Source organism: Pyrgilauda ruficollis, unplaced genomic scaffold (genome assembly GCF_017590135.1).
Source record: "Pyrgilauda ruficollis isolate IOZ18807 unplaced genomic scaffold, ASM1759013v1 scaffold174, whole genome shotgun sequence".
In the NCBI taxonomy this organism is placed as follows: Eukaryota; Metazoa; Chordata; class Aves; order Passeriformes; family Passeridae; genus Pyrgilauda; species Pyrgilauda ruficollis.
Genome location: NW_024516320.1, coordinates 251,569 through 273,611, shown reverse-complemented (window position 1 = coordinate 273,611; position 22,043 = coordinate 251,569). Strand labels below are relative to the sequence as shown.

The following is a 22,043-nucleotide window of genomic DNA, read 5'->3' as shown; positions in this document are numbered from 1 at the left end:
GAAAATGTAGTGGTAAGGGAAAAAAGGAGGGGGGGGGGGGGGGGGGGAGGGGGATGTTTGTTTTGTTTTTTATTATTACTGCAAGGGTATAAAAAGAGTGATGCAAAAGTAGAAGTAAATATGGAGGTGCCAAATATAATCACCTTTCAGCATCATACCATTGTGGCTGTTGTATGTAAATTCTTGTTTAGCTTTTTATGGTTAACTCTGGTTTGTGGTGACAGCTGGATATACCCTTGGTTGTTTTGTTGTGGGGTTTTTTAGTTGAACTGAAATGATAATTTAAAAAAATTATAAAGAATGTTGACTTGATGGATAACATTTTAGTAGCCTGAAACATAAAGATTTGGACTCAAATACTTATTATTTGACTATTGTGCAAAGGAATGACGTGTTAAATAAATGTTTACTTCCTGGAAGTAAAAGTTTCCTCTAGAAAGAAGAATAATGGCAAATAGTAACTAGTCCTTCACCCTGCCACCTCATGCCTGTATGAACTGCAGTTGTTACAGTTCTTTGCCCTGACAGTTAAATTTATTTCTGTTTTGGTGTACTAAATAAAAACAGGAACAGATTCATAGTGTAATCATGCTCTTGAGTATCTTTTGCCATAGGACTGAAAGTGGCTAGAAGTGTATCAATGTAATCTTTTTACAACCAGATGCCAGTACAAGTGAAAACCAGAATTACATGAATGTTCATAAAACAAGAACCTGTCACCATAGAAAGCCCAATTACTTAGGATATTAAGTGAATTTAGAACTTTCTCTCAGATGAACCAGGATTTACAATGCAAGTAACTTACTTAAATGCAAATGAACAGCATGTGGACTTTAATTAAACAGAAAGCCACATGTAGTTTCAGAAGAGGTCAGAGCAATGAGGCAACTCTAGGAAAGAAAGGAGGTGAAATTCCTAAGTTATATATCCACATCTAGGTGGTACATGCTATTGGCTAGGGTAGCTGATGTTGGAGTAAAACAGTAGTTGTTTTGTTGAATTCAGATGCTATCTAGTTCATGGATTTCTGGAGATTTCTTCTAATATTGTAAGAGTATCCAGCAAAACAGTACTTCCCTTCGACTCAGGAAGGCGTGTTGCTTATCTACAATTTTAACTGAGTTCTGAGTGTTAATTGTCTTATGGGTTTTATTACCTCTATAAGTAAAAAGTAGTTATTTATTTATCTATACAGTCATAGTGCATGTGTAAAGTGAATAAAAATACAGAAAAATCTAAAAACTTTCAGAGTAAGTAATAATCTGGTATATAATCAGATTATATAATCAGGTCTAAATAAATATGTAACTTCAGCAACAAAGTTATTATAAGGAGGATCAGAAGTTTCTCTTGAAGAGAACAAGAGTCGTGTAGTTGTCTGTTTTGGCATGTCAGAGATGTGACTGGAGACTCTTCCTTTGAGCTGCTGAAGTTGCTCAGCTGAGCAGGTCAGTGGCATGGGAGCTGGGCCCTATCTGGGCAGTCTGAAGGGGCAGAAGCCATGAATGCTCTCTCTGTGACACTGTGGTATTCCAGAGTGTTGCCACCTGACTTTCCCTGCTGGAGAAGCAGAACATTAAAATGTCACACAGTTCAGCCATACCAAAGCGATGCTGTTAAAAATGCAAATGCAAAATGATGGTACCAGATGCTTTGACCGTAAAATCTGCCTGCTTGTCCCTGTTCTTTACTGACTGTGATAGTCCATGTTCTTACTTACCCAGTAGTAGTTTTCATCTCTCACTTTACCGAAGCATAAAGATTTTTCCAATTTTTCATCTATTTGCTTGAGCAAATGCAGCATCTTAAAAGAATGCTGCATTTGTCACGTACTAAGTGTGGAAATATCTATATGATGTAGTGTGTAAAGCTAGCAAGCATGTCCTTTCAGAACTTAGCTATTCGATTTACTTTTTTTTTTTTTTTTTCATAACAAAAAGCAGGGATTTTTTGGTGGGGGGGGGGTGGAGAATCTAATTATAATTTTTTTAATTATAAAATTGTTCTTTGCTAATATTACCCTTGACCTGATTTCTTAAAATCAGAGAGTGCCAGTGGTATATTTATGTCTTTAGAGCCTTCGTCACTTTCTGTGTGTATGTATGCACATGAAAGTATGTCCATAGGTGGTATTTATATTAAAATATGGAAGGAACATGATTAAAACATGATTTGTTCAATCTTTACTTTTTCAGTGTTATTCCAAGCTTGCTAGATTTGAAATTGTTGAAATAAGAGCTACAATAATACAGCATTTGTGTCACTCCTATCCAGCTAATGAGCTGACTTGCCCAGGTCCCCTCTCCTTGTTGGAGGAAAAAGTGTGCAAGGGGTCTACCTTCATTTTGGAGTAGCTGCTTAATTAGTGTATGGCTTCTTGGAATACCTCAGAAGACATAAAATGTGAGAGGACAGCAAAAACCCTCAAAAACTAGTGACTCTCCAGGGAAAGTAGCAGTTAAAAAGCACTCTCAAGTTAAGGATGGTCTGCCTTAAGCTGCAGGAAATGTGCCACAATATCTGGAACTGTGCTTCTCTCTGGGTGGATTTAAAGTGGGCTTGGCCTTGGAGCCTGCCTGGATTTCACAGTGTATGTGCACACCCCTGCTGGTGTGCACCGAGAAACGCACAGAAGTTGTGAGCAACCCTGTGAATGTAGGAACAAGAGGAACACAAACGCAACATCTGAGCGTCACATATTTGTGAGATGAAAATAAAAATGGAGTAATGTGTTTTTACTGTATAGCTGCTGTGCCAGAGCTTCTCACCGTGGTCTGTCAGCCCAGCTGGGCTCTGTGTGCGCCTTGCGGGTGAAGAGATGAAGGAACACTGCCCGTAGTAAGGTACAGGTCTTTTGGGGACAGTCTTTCTAATGGCTGCTACATAGCCTCTGAGAAACTTGTACATGGAAGGAGGCCAGCAAGAGGAACAGTCCTGGGCTCCAAGGCCTGCCATGTCTATGGGGTGAAGGCCAGTCAGGAGGAGCTTTGCCTTGTAGGGGGTAGCAAAAGTTCTTCCCAGGGCTTCTTACAGCTGCTGATTTGAAAGCAGTCTCTGCGCTGGACTTGCCTTTGTGCTCCGCAGTTCACCTCCTTTTTTGCCCTCCCAGCAGCCAATGTCTGCTGAAGTTGTGTGCCCATTCTGTTTTCTGTTAGGAAGTTTCTTTGTTCCTTATAAAATGGCTGAGCTCCCCCCACCCCACCCTCCTTCTAGTTTATTACTGTGATCAGCATTTAATGATATCCCAAATGGAGTAAGTGGGTTGGTGGTGTGTGGGAGTGAATTGGGTGCTCATTCAGTGAGAGGGCCTGAAACCAGGTGGGGATGGGTTTCAGTTACCACCAGTTCTTCAGTCTCCCTGCGGAAGGAGGAGCAACGCCTTCACAGTAGCATCAGAGAAGCGGGTTAAATGCTAGAGAGAAATACTTGCTGTAAAACTGTCGCTTATACCATTAAGTGTTTCCTTTATGATGCTCTCAAGATGTGTTCCCCTGGGAAATCAGGAAGATACACAATGTGTAATACACTTGTAAGGTGTAATATTAAAAAAACTGTAAATTATCTCAGCTGATTCCTTACTGCCGTCAGTTCAGGGCTCTGCTTGCAAGAGTCTGCACTTTGTTTGTACTTGTTTGTATGTAGTTAGACTAAAGCAAAAATTACTTCATCATTTTAGTTCTGGGGGTGTATTTGAGGCTTGAAGGAAACCTTTGTCTTGAGTCTAGTGCTGCGTGTGAATGGACCAGGGAAGCTGTCTGACAGGTATCTGCATACCAACATTTGATGCATAGTTCCTTTATGTTTCTAGTGTAAGTTTGATAGTTACACTGGTAATCTACACTCTTGTCTAATTAGGTGTTCACCAACAGCTGTCATGTTATCATACTAGTACAGAGGTCAGAGAAAGCTCTGAGGCATGAGCAGCAAAGAAGCAAAAGCAGAAGAGATCAAGCGAACAGCTTAAAAGTCTTCCTCAAGAGTACATAACCTATCACAGAAAGACCCCAAATAGCTTTGTGGGAAAAATATTATTCTCTTCATGTGTAAGAAGAACCAGCACAATTTGCTTTTCATTCTTTCTTTTAAATCATCTCAATCCATAAGAAGCTGTTCTTTCTTTGGCATGAATGAAGGACATATAAAAAGGTGGAAAAGCAAAGAGGTTTTCTTCATTCATTTGTGGCTTTCCCCTGGAAGGAGTGCTTCATGATATCTAGACTAAAGCTTGGAACTGGGGTGACCATCATTCTTGGAAGCAATGGCCAACCATTCTTGAGGAAAAAATGTACCAAAATGCTACAAAACAGTTGCTGTTCTTAGTTTCTAATTTCAGATAATAAGATTTGCCACCAGAAATGTTACTCAACATAAATATTGGATCATAACAAATGTGCTATTATTCATATGACTTGTTTTCAGTAAATTCATATTTACACTATTTTTGTTATAGCAAAGCATTGACTTATATGCATTTCCACGTTTTGAGAAGGAAAATGCTGTACTGTGTACATCCATCTCTGGGATGGAGCCTTTTTGTATGAGTAGTAGGTCAAAAGTTTATATCAGGCTTTCAAAATAGAGCTCTCAGACATAGAATAGAATAAATATTATTTATTAAAAAGCCTTTGGAAAGGGTGTTTTCATGTTTTTGGACTTAGTTGCTGCTAACATATTGTTAAATTACATAATATACTGTTTTATATTGGTATTTCAGATGGATGCAAATGTGCATCTAATATACTCTGAGTACTACAGTACTTCTTTAAAACACAGATTAGAAAACAAGTTGCAGAGTTTCTAACTATACTGTACGAAAGCAGAGCATGCAAACTATAAGGCTTTGTGTGCTTGGTAAATACAGCTGTTGTTTTGTTGATATGTTCTTGTGCTTGATAATTATGTTTGCAGATAGAACATATCAATAAAGAAATATTCACCTTTTGTAGTTTTCTGTATGGTACAAGAGTGTAGCCCTTGGCATGGGGGAAACATGGATGGCCAAACTCCGTTGCGTTGTATTAGACATGAAAATCACTTTTTCTGAAGACATAGGGTTTAAAGTGGTTAAGGTATTTTTTTTCCCTTCCATAATAAAAATAAAGGAAAACTATTGCAATTTTGAATACTACCAGTATTTATCCTTGCTTTTGATTAATCTTGGTGGTTTATACTGTCCCTGAAATAGTGTCTCTCAGAGCTGGTAGGAATCAGAGTTGTGTTTATCTGTTCATAATCCCTCTGAGTAACAGAAGGTGAAAGAAACCTGAAAGACTTAATTATTAGGTAAATAAATTTTATGTATCTTCCTTAATAAAAGTTTAGAGCTAACTCAAGCCTTTTCTTGGAATGCAGGGAAACTGAAGTCTCATACTGAAATTCCTGGAGAATCATCCTGGAGACCTGCAGGACATGTCGTGTTGTATGGCCCCTCTCAGCCCCCATCATTTTTAGTCCAACTTAGGTGCAGAGGTGATGAACTGTAGGTGTAATATGAAGGAAACATAAAAGATTTAAACCCTAAACCCAGTCTCTATTGAATTAGTAGTTAAGGTAGTTTTCACAGAAAATCAGGTGGTGGTCAGCATATTACCACCATTTTCTTTTAATAAATAGCTTACAGAAAACTTAAATGTTGATTTATAAATAGTTGTGTATTATACTGATCTCAGGATAATAAATTATCGATTTTGACTTGCTTGTGCATTGGAATGTACTGGAGTCTGCTTTTCAACACCTATCTCATATAAACATTCATTTGAAATTAATCACACACAAGTTTGTAAAGATAGATTTTGCCTTTCCTCTGTTCAAGGCAGGTAAGAGTTTGTATGATACCTTCTTTTATGAATGCTGATGTTTGTTTCTGGTTTTGTTTATAACATTTCCGTGGAAGAGCAGCAGCCAACAGACTGACTTTAAACAGTTTGCTGTTTGGTTGAGTTGAGAGTAACATCAAGAAAATATTTTTGACGGTGAAATTTGATTTGTGACACTTTTTCTGCACAGATGAGTTCTTTAGGCAGAATTTGTTGAAGCTGCTCCAAACCATAGAAAATGGAAAATTAAGCACAGACTGGAAAGAGTTGATTCTCTTTAGGGAATCTGTGGTTTATCAGAGGGATCCTTTCAAGAGAAGGGAGAAGGTCACACAGGGTGGGATCCTGTCCTGCTTTAAACCCATTTACAAAGCTGTGTGAGTTCTTGAGGAATTACTGTGAAGGCACCCAGTTTATCTCTTCTCTTGCTTTCTTGCTTCTGAATTACACCTAAATAATCATAAGATGCCTCTAAAATGGTGACAATTATCTGTTTGTAGCTATAAAAGATAAGGAGGATGTTCTGTTTTGTTGGGCAGGAGCTTAGGCAGTGGTGGTGTTTTTTGTTGTTGATTTGTCTGGTTATTTTGATTTGGGGGGGGCTTGCTGGTTTGGGTTTTTTTAGTTGGTTGGGTGGGTTTAGGGTTTTTTCTGAATTGAAGGTGTGGAGTAGAGAATGCTGACTTTCAGTAATGAGCTGTGCCTACCTGCGTAATAGTAGTTTTGCTGTGTAGTTTTGATTATCTGGCACAAAGCCGTATTTGATTAACTGCATTTCCTGTAAAAGAGTTTAAGGTTCTGGTTCACAAAAAAGCTTGAATTAACGTTAATTAAGAAGCTACAGAACATCAGCTGACTTTTGTGTTTCAATTCTACCTTCCATTTCCTTCCAGTTTTTCAGTAATTCAGTATCTGTCTTAGTTTTTATTGTAGTAGCCACTTTTAACTATTTTGAGTGCATCACTTGTACAGTGAGGATGGGTATTTTGTTTCTCTAAGTTTTGTGGCTGCACCAGAATGACTGTTATAGTCTCAAAAACAACCAGATTAAATTTGTAAGAGGATTTTTCTTCTGTGGAAAGCACTCAGACTAGCTGTCCACATAATGGCAGGTATTCTTTCCCTTCTTTTAAGGAAGATGGTTAATACAATTTCAATTGTGTAGGTAAGGAAGTGGTGGAACAACTTTAGTAATATTTGTAATGGATAACATTTGCTTAGTTTTTCATAGATATTTAAGATATTCAAGATTATTCTTGAAACAAATTGCTCTACATGAATGTAAATGTTTTATATTCCTTATTTGAGGTAATTATCTACTTCGTGAGCTACTTCATAAAATTCTGTCCATCCTTTTTTGGAATAAATACTTTCTCATCTTGCTCGTTTTTGTTGTTCCATTAGTTATTCATGAAATAATATTGTGTAGAGTATTGACAGTTATCTTAATGAAATGTTTATTAATTACTAAAATGATACAGAGGAGATAATTTAGTGAATGTTGAAGTGATTATATGCTTACTCTTTTTTTAAAAGCAAGTGGAATATGCAAATGTGCCTTTTAAGCAAAACAAGTAAGAAGATTGTGTAGTGATTTTAAATTAAAGGTATTACGTCAGTGGAGCAAACACTTGGCAACAGAACAATATGTACCCCTGTCCCATTTTTTCCTAAGTGGTTCTTAACTTCAACCTATGCATTGTTAAATCTCAAAATGCCATCACTGGGGTTCTCACCTAATTTGGCTTTTTGTAGTTATTCTGTTCAATTTTTAACATAGCTGCAAAACATGGTGTCATTGATGTAGGATCAGACGTCAGGACACCTTAGTTGTCTTTCTGGCTTTTTTTTTTTTTTTTTGCTTGAAACTTCCTAGGCTTTTCTGTAACTAAATCAAATGCCATTGAAATGTTTCCTAACATCAAGCAACTCTTGTGAGGTTTAATCTATTAATGTCAGTTGATGAGTTATATAATCACACAAGGAAAATATAATGGTTCAACTGTTCATTTTGTGAAAAATATTAATATGCCTACTGTATCCATTATCAGGACTGGTAATTCCTTACAGAGATTCTGTTCATGTCTCTGGATGAGTTGTCACTGAAATTCTTTGGTGTTTCTATGACCAAGGTGAAAATGGTCAGTTTCAGTTATTAACTTGTGGTAGTATAAATTGGTTGGAGGTATAGGTTGGTACTTATGTGTCTTTCAAGAGGTATGATACAGTGTCATGGCGATAATACTTTTTAAGCAATAGAGAAAAAAGTTCATAGAGTACTAGCAGTCTTCACTTAAAAAGGACTGCCTGAGCAATAGCTGTAACCAGCTTGAAGCAGGTCAGCTCAGTTGTGGCAACTGTTGACAAAGGTGATGGTTAAGGCTGTTGTAGAGGCAAGGATCTCTTCATAAGATGTCAGGATGAGAGCACAGTCTGCCTACGTGCATGAGCACATCAGATGGACTGAAGTTTTTGTGTGGGAGCCTCCTCATTTCACTGGCCTTGCTGCTTTCTTTTGATGGGGAAAGGATACTCTAGTTCTGCTCCAGAACTTCGACATGTTACAGGATGAGGTGGGGAATTTCACCTCCACCTCAGGGAGTTTTTCTACAGTCTTATCAACTGAATATCCCTCCCCGCAGTAGCCTTCAACTGTGGGCCTGAAGGCTGCTGTTCTAAGTGGTAGGACAGACTGGCTTCTTTGCTTCTGTTCCTGGGAGGATCTTCATGCATTCCATACTACATTTTAACTGATTTGTCACCTACAAAGCCAAGCTGGTCCAAGGCCTGAATTTTGCACAGTTTTATGTTTTTTTATTTACCCATACTTGGTTTCAGCAGAAATGTGATCCCACTGCATTCCACTGCTAGAACAGCAACAGACCAAACCATATTTTTTGTTTTCTCTGTCACTGAATTAGTGGTAGCATAGAGGACATCAAACTTTCTTCCAAGTGAAGTATAACTTTAAATGAAATCAAGTATTTTTCTTTTCATGCATTACCTCTCTAAGAGTTTTAGCTCTTACTCCTCCTAGGAGTTACTCTGCTATTTACTATTGTTCCCCTTTTCTGTAAGTCTGTAAGGCAGTGTACAAGTGACTGCTTTGTCTAAGTGAATGTTTGATGAAACTGTGGTTATAGTATGGTTCTGCTCATCTGTGTAGGATGTTGATTCCACCCTTACCCATGAATCTTCACTTTCCAGGTACTTGTAGGCTTTCTTTCTGCGTCCAAGCCCCAAGATGAATGCCAGTTTTCTGTCAATGTACACACTGTTGTTTTGACAGCTCCTAGTAACTGTGTGCATACAGTTGACTAACAGGGTAATGGATTTCAATGGCTTTCTCCTTCCTTTTAAGGAGAATGTCCTTTCCTTCCTTTTTTAGGAATGTCCTCTTCTATCTAATTTAATATAAAATTTCAAACAGTAAAATAGCAGGTTTTTCTTGCCTTTTCGTAGGTCAAACTTGGGGAAAAAAACACTATCAGGTGTAGTTAAGCAGTGTTTCTGTATAAGAGATGCCAGTGTGAGTTTTGCTTAGAGAATGGTGTGGTTTTTGTTGTAGTTAAAAACCAGTCTCATATTTGATCTGAAGATGTTATACCTAAGATTTTTTTTTAAAGTTGCAATGCAGAGAAGTGCAAAAACAAGTACAGGACAGCCATACAAAGGAAAGGCTTGTCATTCTAATCTTCTACAGTTGTTTTTCTTTTAAATTAGTCTCCTGTATCTTCTTTGTCAGTCACTACAAGTTCTGAAACCTCTCTGCCAGTAGCTGCATTGTCACCTATTTAAAATAAACCATGTTTAAAGGTTTTCCGTAAGTTTTGCAGAGCAAAGAATGTTGCATTTCAACATTCTATGGCTTCATTTTTGCAGGATGTGTACCAGGAGAAATAAATTGTACGTGATATGTATATATCTGGGTGCAAGTGCATGCATAAGGATCTACTCTGCATTTAAGCAACCTGGCTTCTTTCCTGATTCTGCTTGTGGATGTAAAACTGCTAGAAGTACTTTCAGATCTCTGGTTGTAAAATTCTTGATGATACAGTAATAGTTGTAGCTATTAACATTTCAAGAATAAAAAAAGAGGTTTTCAGAAATTTTCAGTTTTTAAGATGCTAAACTCTTAAATTTTGATAATCCTGTGTGCCACGATTGAAGAGTTCATCACTGTTATAGACATTTCTTTATTATTTTTAGAGGACAGTTAATCTTTTTTCATTCATTAGGTTGATTTTATCTGAGAAAAAGTTTAAAAGTCAGATGACCAACCAAGGTGTGTGCTTGAATCAGGAGTGTGGGGGTTTTATTCAGTCAGAATATTCAATTCTCACCTAAGTACTAGACAAGGAATTATATTAGGATTGGGGAGGGTATGGGGTGGAAAAGGTTGAAAGTAATGTTTTTCAAAAGATGAGGGAGTGTGGCAATGGTATTCTGGTTATGATTGAGTTTCAGGTACGTTGTGTGGCTTCATCAGTTTTCTGAGAGATAAGAAGATACTATATATCTGGCTTCAGAGAAGTGACTTGACTAATGTAAATGTGCTGTCGTAGCCAGCAGAAAATTGGTCTCAGTATAGTGTTATCCCCCATTGGTCCATTCTGCTGATCCACTACACTGCCGTTTTGCCTCTGCTTTTGCCTTGTATCGGCTGGAGGTATTAGTAGTATCGGCTGGAAGTATTAGTAGAATGATGGTGGCAGAAGCAGTGGCTAACAGAGCCCATAAGGCATTCATATCCTCTCAGAAGAATATGTAGATTTTTTTCTTAGGTAATTTCAGGTTTTCTTCTTTTCACCAGGTGAAACAGGCCCACTAAAAGGTCATTTTGAGGCTGTTATGCAGTGTTGTTTTTGTTTATTATGGTAAATGGTAAAATTTTAAGAATGTATTGCCATGATGTATTTTTTAACTTGTTCTGTAATGAATGGATGAGGCTGTAGAAAGCACAAGTTGATTCCAGTCAGTGTCTCTAGGAAGATGATCTAGCAGCCTTGCGTTACCTAAATGGAGCCTACAAGAAAGCTGGAGAGGGGCTTTTATGAGGATATGTAGTGATTGGACAAGGAGAAATGGCTTTGAAATGAAAGAGAGTAGGTTTACACAAGATATTGGAAGAAATTCTTTACGTGTGAAGGTGGTAAGGCACTGGCACAAGTTGCCCAGAGAACCTGCTGATGGCACATCCCTGGTAATATTCAAGGCCAGGTTAGATGGGGACTGAGCAAACTGGTCTAATGGAAGATGTCCCTGCTTATGGCAAGGGGGGTGTTGTGATTAGGTGATCTCTAAGGTCCTTTCTAACCCAAACCATTATGATTCTGTAGTATGTAACATCATGTTTGATTTTCTGGGAATGTGTGTGTAAAGAAAAACTGCATTAGAAGTTAATTATATGTGTGCAGGAAATGGGAGTGATGGTTTCAAAATTATGCTTGTGGTAAAGGCAGAAAATTTTAGAGGCTTAGATTTTGCAGTGTGTGCTGTCTCAGAAATTGTTAAGGGTTACTCCTATAAACTGCACTGCTGTGAAACACACTTTTTTGGGAGGACACTGAAAACATTATCTAAGAGGCTTATAAAACTGCCTTTGTCCTGGACATGAGTGTTATGGTACGAGGCATGAAAGGTTTATAGAAATGATTAAAATAAATCTGAGGCTGAAAGTCTGAAAACAACAGCACTGAGCAATGCGTTTTGTTTTCTGCAGAGCTGAGTAGCTGGGTGAACACAGGGCTTATGTAGCTGTGCAGATTCAACTCCTTCTCTTAAGAAAATACAGGGATAATATAGATAAGCTCTTGTAGTCATAGATGAGCTTGTTTAATTGGAGCAAAGGAAAAATGTTGTGTCTTATAACCTTTGTGGAGTTTCCAACAAGGAGATCTCAACTTAAAGTTGACAAATAGTCATATTTCATCAATAAACTACTTTTAGTACAAAGTATAACAAGACATGAAAAAGATGTAGTGGAAGGAGTGACTGCTCATTAATAAATATGAACCAAATTTTAATTAACAGTGATTTCATATGGTTCTGAGATTGAAGTTTGATGGGTTCTGAATTGTTCCAATACTAGCTTAAAACAAAGCCGCAACCCAGCCATACCCCCTCAAACAAACAAATAAAAAACCAGACCAACAAATACAATAAAACTGAAAATCGAAACAAACCAACACCCCTGAAAAAAAAACTCCGAAAAACCAAAACACATATATCAGTTGCTTGTAATACCAGATTACTGTGATGTCCTGAGAGATAGCCTTGGATGATTGTTTTTCTTCCTCTCTGAACTTTTGTGATGAAATGTCTCATTAAGTTAGAGTTTTGTACAATTACATCTTTAAGAAAAAGTACTTTCAAACATGAAGTCATATATAATATGTATATTTTGGAGTGCCATTTTGCTCATTAGTTTAGTTGCTAAATCAAAATGCAAATTTTAATTCAGTTCTTCAGTTGCTACTGATGTTGCTGTTTGACCTTGAACTGGTTCTTGTAGTTACCTTCCAAGCACCACTGGAAACTGTTGTATCCTGCAACTAAGCAAGCTGTCATCGTTGTGCAAAAAAAGTCGTGTTTGTGTCCACTGGGTAAAGCATATCCTTCTTATTTGTCTTGCAGGCACAGGAGAGAGTGGCAAAAGCACATTTATCAAGCAGATGAGAATCATTCATGGATCAGGTTACTCTGATGAAGACAAAAGGGGCTTTACAAAACTGGTGTACCAGAATATATTTACAGCAATGCAGGCCATGATCAAGGCCATGGATACCCTCAAAATCCCATACAAGTGTGAAAATAACAAGGTGAGATTTTTGTTTATTTCTGTAGCTGAAGGTTTTCCTCTTTTTTATTTCCGGAAATATACTGAAGGTCTCAAAAAAATGACACATCATAGAAGTGATACTAAAAGCTCAGAAGAAAAGGGCGTTTCCTGTCCTGCATTTAGATCTCTGCCTTTTTGTCTACTTTTACAGCACAAAATATGCTTTTAATCAAGAGACCTCTCTTAAGATGCCCGGGGGGCATTGTCACAGAACAGAGGTTTAATGGCAGGCTGCCATTTGACTTCAGTAACTCTTGTCCTTTCCTATGCAACTGTACTCTGATTAGAGCACAGTTAAACCATTCTTGTGATGTGTAGCAAAAGTTTGCTGCTTAAGGATTGCTATTACATTACAAGTGGAAAAAATTCAAAAATTCAAATTATTAGACAAATAGGTGAATATATCTGTTTGTGTGTGAATAGATTGTTAAATTAAAATTTTCTACATGAGACCTGAAAACAGTCAAGAGTCTTCTTAGATTGATGCTGTTACTGCAATTTAAAAGGACAAAATACATTTAAAGTGTTTATAAGGTTAATCTCTTACTACCTCTTAGCATTTTTTAACAGTTTTAACTTTTTTTTTTTAATATTCAGATTTTAATACTCTGGTATCTACAATAGTTTTTCTCATTCTGTGACTAGGAATGAAATACTTACTATTTTCTTAAAATACATGGTAAGACACAGAATTACTTGTCTATATCTCCCAATATCACAGAGTTACAGAATAGGTCAAATTGGAAGGGACCACAGTGCATCATCTGGTCCAACCTCCCTGCTCAAGCAGGCACTGTTTGATAACAGTTCCCTGAGAATTGTTTGTATTTTTACTGTTGATCCATTATCAACAACTTTGTCAAAAGGACCATTTAAGATCCATGACAAAGTGGATGGCTCACCTTTCTTTCCATCTTGTGAAAGAATATTTAATGATTATCTAATAGTCCTGGATGAAAGTAATACTTTCTTTGATAAATTACTCAAAAGTTCTTTTATTATTTTTTTTTCATTAATTGAAAATATCAAGGAGCAGCAACATTTACAATAAAAGAAAGCATCCATTAGCTGGGAAAGAGAAAATGAGATAAACTTGGGTTAATATTAGAATCTTTTGTGTCTAAATATATGAAGTTTAATTTTTACAACTGAACTGCTGTATGTGTTTGACGACAGCTAACTTATAAGTAGGAAAGATAAAGCTTATTATCAGGTTAATGATGAGTTGTTTTTTTCATTTGCATTTGCTGAAGTCATTGCAGATGATCATCACTTTGTTGGTGATGTAATGCTGCAATAACAAGAATCTTGCAGGAGCATGACTTGATGCAGAAGGAAGTCAGGAGGATCCCATCTGTCAGAATCTGTTAGCTTTCTTTAATGGTGGGTGGGGTTTTTCGTGCATGTGAAAAAGATTGAAATATTTGTAATTGGTGAGACTCCTGACTGTTGAATTTCCTAGTCTAGCTGCATGCTGGTGCTGTCCTTTTTCCCCTCATCCTCTGTAAATCACAATCAAATGTCTAATTAGTCTTAAAACTGCATTTTCATTTTCATTTCAGTCTTTTGGCTCCATGTTTTTGCTGTGTGCAAAGCATAAAACATAATGGCCTGAGAAGTTAGTTGATTGTAAAGCACATTTTTTCTTCAAAACTGGTGTTGACTGTCACTTAGCCTTAATATCTGGAAATCCTAATGACAGGATTCTGTTTTTCCTTGTATTATATTACAGAGTGTGTGTTCTGTAATTATTTTTTAGATGTGCTGACTTTTTGTAGTGTGTTTATATGGCTGAGTGAGTCAGGTAGGTTTGCCATAGCTGTATATGCATGGCCAGAACTGCTCACATTCTCTACATAAAAATTACTTTGCTGAAAGTAGGGGTCTCTGCTCAGCTGCTTCACAAGCATTCCCATCAGTTTCTAATGGGGCTACTTGCGGACTAAAATAAAAGTCACCAGTTACAAGGCTCTCAGGGCAATTCCTGTACAAGTTTCTTCAGGAATGCAGGAAAAACCAAACGTGCTACAGCATTGTGGCTAAATAGACATGATTGTGGTCTACTACGCTTCAGCTTTGTATACAAGGTCACTTCACTTCAAAGCACTGAACACCAGTCAACAAATAAATCTGCTCCTTCATTTTTTTACACGCTGTTGAAAACAAACTCATTAGTCTAGCAGTCTAGAAAACACAGGAAGGGCACTTCCTATTAATTTGAATCTCCTATCAGGAAATCCTATCTCTGGAGAGAATATCTCAAAGTTTGAGTAACAGAATATTTTTAGCACAGTAGCTGTTGTACACTGTAGTTTAGAAAATTGCAGGTCAAGCTGGTATTGATGTGGTTGGGCCTGAAGAAAAATTACCCCTTTTTTGGGTCAAGTTCTTCATGTTCTGCAATGGACTTTGGGGCTACAGTGTAAATGGTTGTCTCTTACTGTACCAATTTTTATACCTCTAACTGTGATTTATTAAAATTGAAGTATTTTGAATCTTTGAACGCTCCTGGAATTTGCAGTGTCCTTATACCTAGCAGTCAGTTAAGTAGGCGGCTGTGTTATTCATGTGGTGTACAGCATCACAACATTTACATTGGACTATTTTAGTATAATCAACATAGCCGTAGGCAAGTTCTGAATTTCACAAGTCAGTTCTTGTGAGATTGTATTTGTCTTCATAGTCACAAATGTAACTAAAGAGGCAGAGAATGAAATGCATTGTCCTATGTTATAATAACCTAGACTGTTTTGAAAGATTCATTATCAGAGTAGTGAAAGCCAATTGAGAAATATAACTGTGTTACATTTCTATAGAAGCTGATACCTCAGAACTGATGGTAGAGCATTATATCATGAAACACATTCATTTTTATGTGTTTAAACTTCTGAATGTGAGCTCTTCTGATGTTTAAGATAGTGGGTGAGTGTGATCTCTTCTTTTAGGAATTTGTCTGTCATGGGAAATGGTTGCTTAAAGACTTCTTTAGTTTCCTTCTGAGTAAATTTTACAGTGCTTCTATTATTTCTTTTTCAGCTAGAAGTTATCAATTTGTTGTATGGCTTTTGAATTTTAGGGTAAGAAGTATTTTATTAAATGAGGGAAAGTGTTAGTTTTTATAGAAATGTTCGGAAGCAATTATGAAAATTGCCTGTCTTTTGCAGAATTTTGTTTGTACAAACTAACTCATGCAACCACAGGTATTTAAATGCATATTTAAAAAAATACAGACTTATGATTTTTGCAGTTTGTATTTTTAGACAAATGAATCTACTACTATACTAAACACCAAATACTACTGCTGTCCTATAATTTTCCATTTTAATGTAACTTTCAAAAGACAAGTTGCTACTCTGTTCCAGCAGACAGTATCAGGAAGGCATCGCTCTGTGTTGATTAACAGGCAGGAAACCTTACTTGAATCCCATTCCCATAATTTCCTGTGAGACTTCTTAAATATTCATAACAATTAAACTAATGTGAGTAGTCTTCAAGAACAGGCTACAAGAAAGTTTTTCAAGAAGCTGGAAACATAAAAACAAGTTTTGTGGTAGACATTTGCTGTTAAGTTTCTGAGAGTGTTTTCTGATTATTTTTTGTCTGTATTTGTGCCTGTTTCCTTTGGGAAATGTTTTGCAGTCAAAATGAGCAGATATCGGAAATGCTTTCAAGGTTCAAAATCTTACTAGCATTATCTTCAAGTCCATAATTGTTTTGTTAGCTTGGTTTTTTCCATGTGAGACAGATCCACTGGAGAAAGCTAATAAAATTAGAGGCAGAAGTGAGACAATAGGAGCAGGAATGGAATCAGATTGCATAAGGTTTTGTCTTGGGTAGAGTTGGGGATGTTAAGAGGTGAAATCGCTTGGTGAAGTTTGATGTTGAACAAACACAATTTGGAGGAAAGGACCTACCACAGTCACCTCACCTGAAACAGAGTGTGAAGGACTGAATCTAGAGCAGTAGTGTGAAAACTAGGAGGGGAAGTCTTTCAGTTTAGAGGGGGGTTTTATTTAACAAAAAAGCAAGAATTGTGTTCTTGGGATAGTGACATAAAATGGTTATTGCTTTAGAACAGGGATAATCAAGTGGCTCTTCAAGCATAGAGAAACCTGTATGGTTCTTGGTTAGTATTTAACAATGTTCAGTGTTGGCTAGTATTTAGATTCTCTGAGGTGTTTCTCCAAGCAGTCAGAACCAAAGTAAAATTACCCAATAAATAGCAAGTCTTGCGGAAGAGTTAAATGCTTCTAAGACCAGGAGGCTCCATAGGCATTATTTTAGCAAGAAATAGCTGCAGTCAGATAACGTGCAAGAGTGTACAGAAAATGTAAAATATTGTGGTCATTGAACTACATGTATTCAGACAAAGGAACTGAAGACAGCTTGCTTTTTTTTCGCTGGAAGCTGTAATATTTCCTCCCATGGGGATATTGATCCATGAGCTTTAGGGCTTCCAATAAAGCCACAAGCATTTTCTTCCTGAGTGCTTAGTAAAGAAGCTTTTTGAAGATTTCAACGATCTTAAATAGATAGCAGCCTCTCCTCTGCTGTCTTTCTCATCTTTTTATCAGTCTCCGGTCAGTCATTTGGTCTTCTCATTCTCTGTCTTTCTTTCTGGCACCTCTTCAGTCTTACATACATTTCACCTCAGCACACCTTTACGTACTTACCTGTGGCATACCATTTTGTCCTACTTTCTGCTGTTTTCCTTCTTTATATTTGAATAAAATTAAAACTAACAAGCAAAAAGCTCCCCATATATGTAGTAGTTTACATTCTGTTCTCCTAGTCACTCATTTGCTTGCTCTCTGTTTAGAGCAGAGAGCACTTCCATTTATCTGTATTGCTCTAGTGGATTACTAAATTACTTGTTTCATCTTGTTACGTTCTGTTTAAGTGTTTCATACTTCATACAGAAGCCCAAGTTCTAGCTGTTTTTTACAAATGTGTAGGGAAGATGATGGTATATTAGAAGTAAGCTGCAGAAGCAGAGTTGAATGCTCCCATGAAGAGTTTCAAATACTTTATTTAAAATAAGCATATAGGTGAATGAACACTCTTCCTTTCTCCAGGTAATGTTCACATGAATGTGTTCACTCTCAGTGAAGATGTGGAATTTGCTCAGGGCAACTTCTATGTGTAATGGGAGTTTGGCATATATTTTAAGGTGGTGAGATTGTGTACTCTTGGAATGGTTCCGACTTCCTTCGTGATTAACAGCCATTATATAAATATAGGTATTTAGACAATACAGTTCTATAAAAATAATGGATAAACATAATTATATATAAGTATTTTCAAGAAGGAAATATTTAGAAGTCGTAGTTTCCTAATTACTTAATTAATTTCTATGGGAGATAGGCTAAGCTTGTCTAATACTTATCTCTAAATTAATTTCAGATTGAAGTATTTTTGTCATATTTTCCTCTGAAAATTTATAAGATTATTTCTTTCTTGTAGTAACCCTTTTTTTTGGGAATTCAATTCTGTTGTGTTCTGGTTTTATTATGTAGAATTACTAAAAGTTACTTATTTCTTCATTGTAATTCCTCGTAACACACAAGACGCTTGAAATAAGGTTTATTGCAATCAATTAATAGTTCTTCAGATTAAATGGACAATGTTTTTTTCCAGGTTTTGTCAGTCCCTTTTTCAGTGTGTTCCTCCTATATGGCAAAAATTACAGTTCAAGCAGGTTTTGTCTTGTACTAAAATTCAACCTTGGCTTGACAAAAGAGTAGTTAAAAAATTCACAAAAAATCAAAACACAACCTGCCCTTCACTCCTTCCTCCTCCCAAACCCCTTTTTTTCATTTCTGATGTTTAATTTTTTTATGTTGTTGCATGTATTACCTAGTAGAGGTATTCATATAATTGCATTGACCTCTACTTTTTCTGAAAGATTATTTTGCTCTTTTTTTCTCCCTGGTTAAATTAGGATTGAAGTCTGCACATGAGGAGGTGATTGTATATTCACACTTCATCAGTCCAATCACATGCCTACCTGTTTTTAGGCTATGGGCCCATGTAGCTCCACTCTCAGACTTTGTATTCACTTTGGGTGATTGCATAAAGGTGAGTTATGAAGCAGGAATCCAGGGTTTTGCTTTTGGAAGAGTAGGTTGACAGAGGAAAATCAAAGCATGACATTAGTCATGTTACATTTTAATTTTTTTCTAACTGTTGCATAACAAACAGACAATCACAAGGCTATGGTTGTGTGCTTCATCTTTGTCAAGAAAGTATAGAGCTCTTGACTGTAGATTGTTTAATGTTTAGATTGCTATGGTGGACCTAAGTTATTGGGTAGGTAAGAAAAGAATTTATTATGAGCGAGTCACATCTGTGAACAGTTTCAAACAGAAAAAGCTGAATGTTGGGTTGTAGGGATGGTAATTACGAGGAGCTGCCTTCTAACATTTCTCTAACTCTCATGTCTCTCTTCATTAGTTCTGTCATACATATGAACAACTGATACTGTGGAAAAGCTGATACAATTAGAGTAGTAGTTAAGGTCGTTTCTGATGATGACTTACATTTTTCTTAATATGACCTTCTAGCCAGTGTTAAAATTTGGCTTACTGTTTAGCTGTTAATCTTCTAAGCCAATTTGTAGATACAGTGTACTAATAGGTTTTACCCTCATAAACCCATGGAATCGAGTAAAACTGATTCCAGCACAGAATATTTTTGAAACACTTCTAATATATGTTTTTATTACTCCTTTGACCCTTCACATTTTTTAAAGCTGCTTTTATTCAAAGTCTGGATTAAAAAAGGATTTCTTTAAAGCTGAAATATAACCCTAGAACTTGATAAATTTTCTTTAGTTATTTTTTCCTCTTACTTTCTCTGTCACTCTTAAAAACTACCTTGATCTTTGGAAAGTTGAAAAGGTAATGATGAAGAATTGAAAATAAAGCCATTCAAAACAGTGCAAAAACATATAAGATACTGTAAATTCTGCTGTAGCCAGTAGTTACAAGTAAGAAAGGCATAGGAGAAAATGAAATGTAGTGGCATTTTTCAAAAATATTTTATAGATATTTTAATTTAGCTGCACAGTAGGAATTTGGGGAAGAAATTAACCTAAAACTTAGTCTTGGTTTTGAAAATATGGAGTTTTTCCAACCACTTGCCACTTTGTAAGGAGCTTTTAAAAACTCTTTTGTAGTAAAACAACTTAAGTAACACTTTGATAATGAGCCATGGAGGAGCTGTTGGTTTTGAATTGACATCACTAAAAGACATGAAAATATGTCTAATATGTGTATCTACTGTTACGTATGCAGTATGAAATGGATTTTTATTAAAGAAATTTGGAGTTGCTTATATCTGATCCAAACTTGCTCATAAGGGAAGGTGTTCAAGACTGTGTATGAAAAGATTGAGTAATGCATGGACACATCTTCACAGAGGTTGCAGAGGAGCTTGCACACTGAGATGAATGAAGCATTCCTGAAAGAGAGAACACAGACCACGCAGGTGGTATTTAAAGTGTGGTCAGGAAGGTTCTAAGGGCCCTTCTGTGATTTTGAGGGAATACGTCTTTTTGCAGGCTTGTTAATTTTTAGAAGCTCTTACCAGAATTTTTATAATGATACTGTGTTGTGTACAGTTCATTTACTTCTTGAAAATCCCATTATATGAAAAATGTCTTAACACTGGTCAGCATTTTTCCAAGCTGAGTTTTGGAAGTTTTTAATTTCACCTCTGATATTCTAGTACTTCTGATAGGGAAAATAAATTGTGTGACATTATTATTGGACTCATTGTGAAAGGCCCTGTTTTAAAAAGAAGTTATTTTTCTGGGGTAGCTTTTATAAACAAAACCATCCTAAACAGAGAGGAGCATGACAGTAAAGTCCTGTAGCTCATGTCCTTCTTGTGTGATAAACAATGACTTGCACTGGCTGCTGTTGCTATAGTGGTGTACTCTGTCACTGCTTTGCAAATGTTTTAAATAGCAACTCCCTGCTGTAAAAAACTACTCAAATTTTCCTCATCTCTTTTCTTTCAGAAAAGAAGTGTACCTTTTCAAGAAGTAGTTTTTTGAGGATTAATGATTGGTAGCAGCTATAGCTTGCTCACTCACTAGCTTTGTTGTTTCCTGATTCCAGTGGGGTGTGTAAGTTCTTCCTGCTATGTTTCTGCCTATCTGTCCCTTTTTGGACACTTGTCAGCTTTTGTGGTCTTCCTGTAGAGCTTCCTGTGCACTGCTGTCTGATAATACCATATGAATCAGCAATGTGGGTAGTGTTTTGCCTGTCTGACAAATAAGGAACCTGCAACAGTAATGTTTTTAGTTTTTCTACTTTGAAGTCACTACTATTTAGAGTTACTTTCTTAAGGCACACTGGGATGGATTTCTGTGATCCAGCAGGTCTTTTTTGATTTATTATTTACTGGCTAGAATATGCAGTAGAAAACAACCTTTTATGAACGCATCCCAGGCAGGTGTTGTAAATATCTGGATGTACTGAAATAGACAGAATCCTTGCCAACATAAAATGCAATCAAATTCTGGCTTTGCTAGATTTTAATGCAATTTTTCATTGTGTCCTTCATTACTGGTCTAAACACAAGAATTAGATTTTACGATTCTTTCCTCTTTGGAAAGGGATGAAAATTAGATTTCTCATATGAAGTTACTACAATGAGGGGAAAATTAAATAAATATGCCTTGGAGAGAGGGGTTGGTAGAGACATGAGCAAAGGGAGGAATATAGTTGATATGTAGGCTGAGTTGTCAAGATGCTGCTTTGTAAAGAAAGGGTAAGTCCCTGAAGACAGTTTGTTTAGTAATGCTTTTCCAATGTTCAGATGATCTCATTAAGTCATTAATCTTTGACCATGACACAATTATTTCTCAACAGGGTATCAAGTAAGGTATTTCCTTAGACAAATGGTTTTTTTAAATTTTATATTTGGCAATTAGATCTATCTTCTTGTGTTAAGGTTTGTGATTTTTTTTTTCTTTCACTTTGCATATTCTCTGATTTTGTGCAATTGTATTTGGCAGAAGAATGTGAGGGAGGATACTAAATGAGAACTCTTACACTGCTGTGCTTTGTGCCTTGTTCCCATATTCCTTTTGAGCTTTCAGACTTCTTAGAACTCAGTGAGTTTCTCAGGACAGTCTTAGTTTTCTTCAGCAGCAAGGGTAAGTAATTACATGGAAGTAATCACATGAATCAGTATTTAATAAAGTTGGAAAAATGGTTGATATGACTGTGAAACACAGGCTTCCTGATATAGTTGCATTTTCCAGCACCTGCTTTGCAGATACAGATTCATAACAGCTGCAGAGTTCCAGGGAATTTTACTACAGTTCTTGTTAAAAATAAGTATTTCCGAGTGGCTGAGGAATCAAACTGAAAACA

General features: G+C 36.5%; 1 pseudogene across 1 annotated transcript in view; it reads left to right on the top strand.

Moving 5' to 3' along the window:
* The window catches only part of LOC121351828, a 117,958-nt pseudogene that overhangs the window by 26,410 nt on the left and 69,505 nt on the right, over positions 1 to 22,043 (top strand). Inside the window, exon 2 of the transcript XR_005954844.1 lies at positions 12,453 to 12,637. The product of XR_005954844.1 is annotated as a guanine nucleotide-binding protein G(q) subunit alpha-like (transcript). The remainder of the gene's footprint in view (positions 1 to 12,452; positions 12,638 to 22,043) is intronic.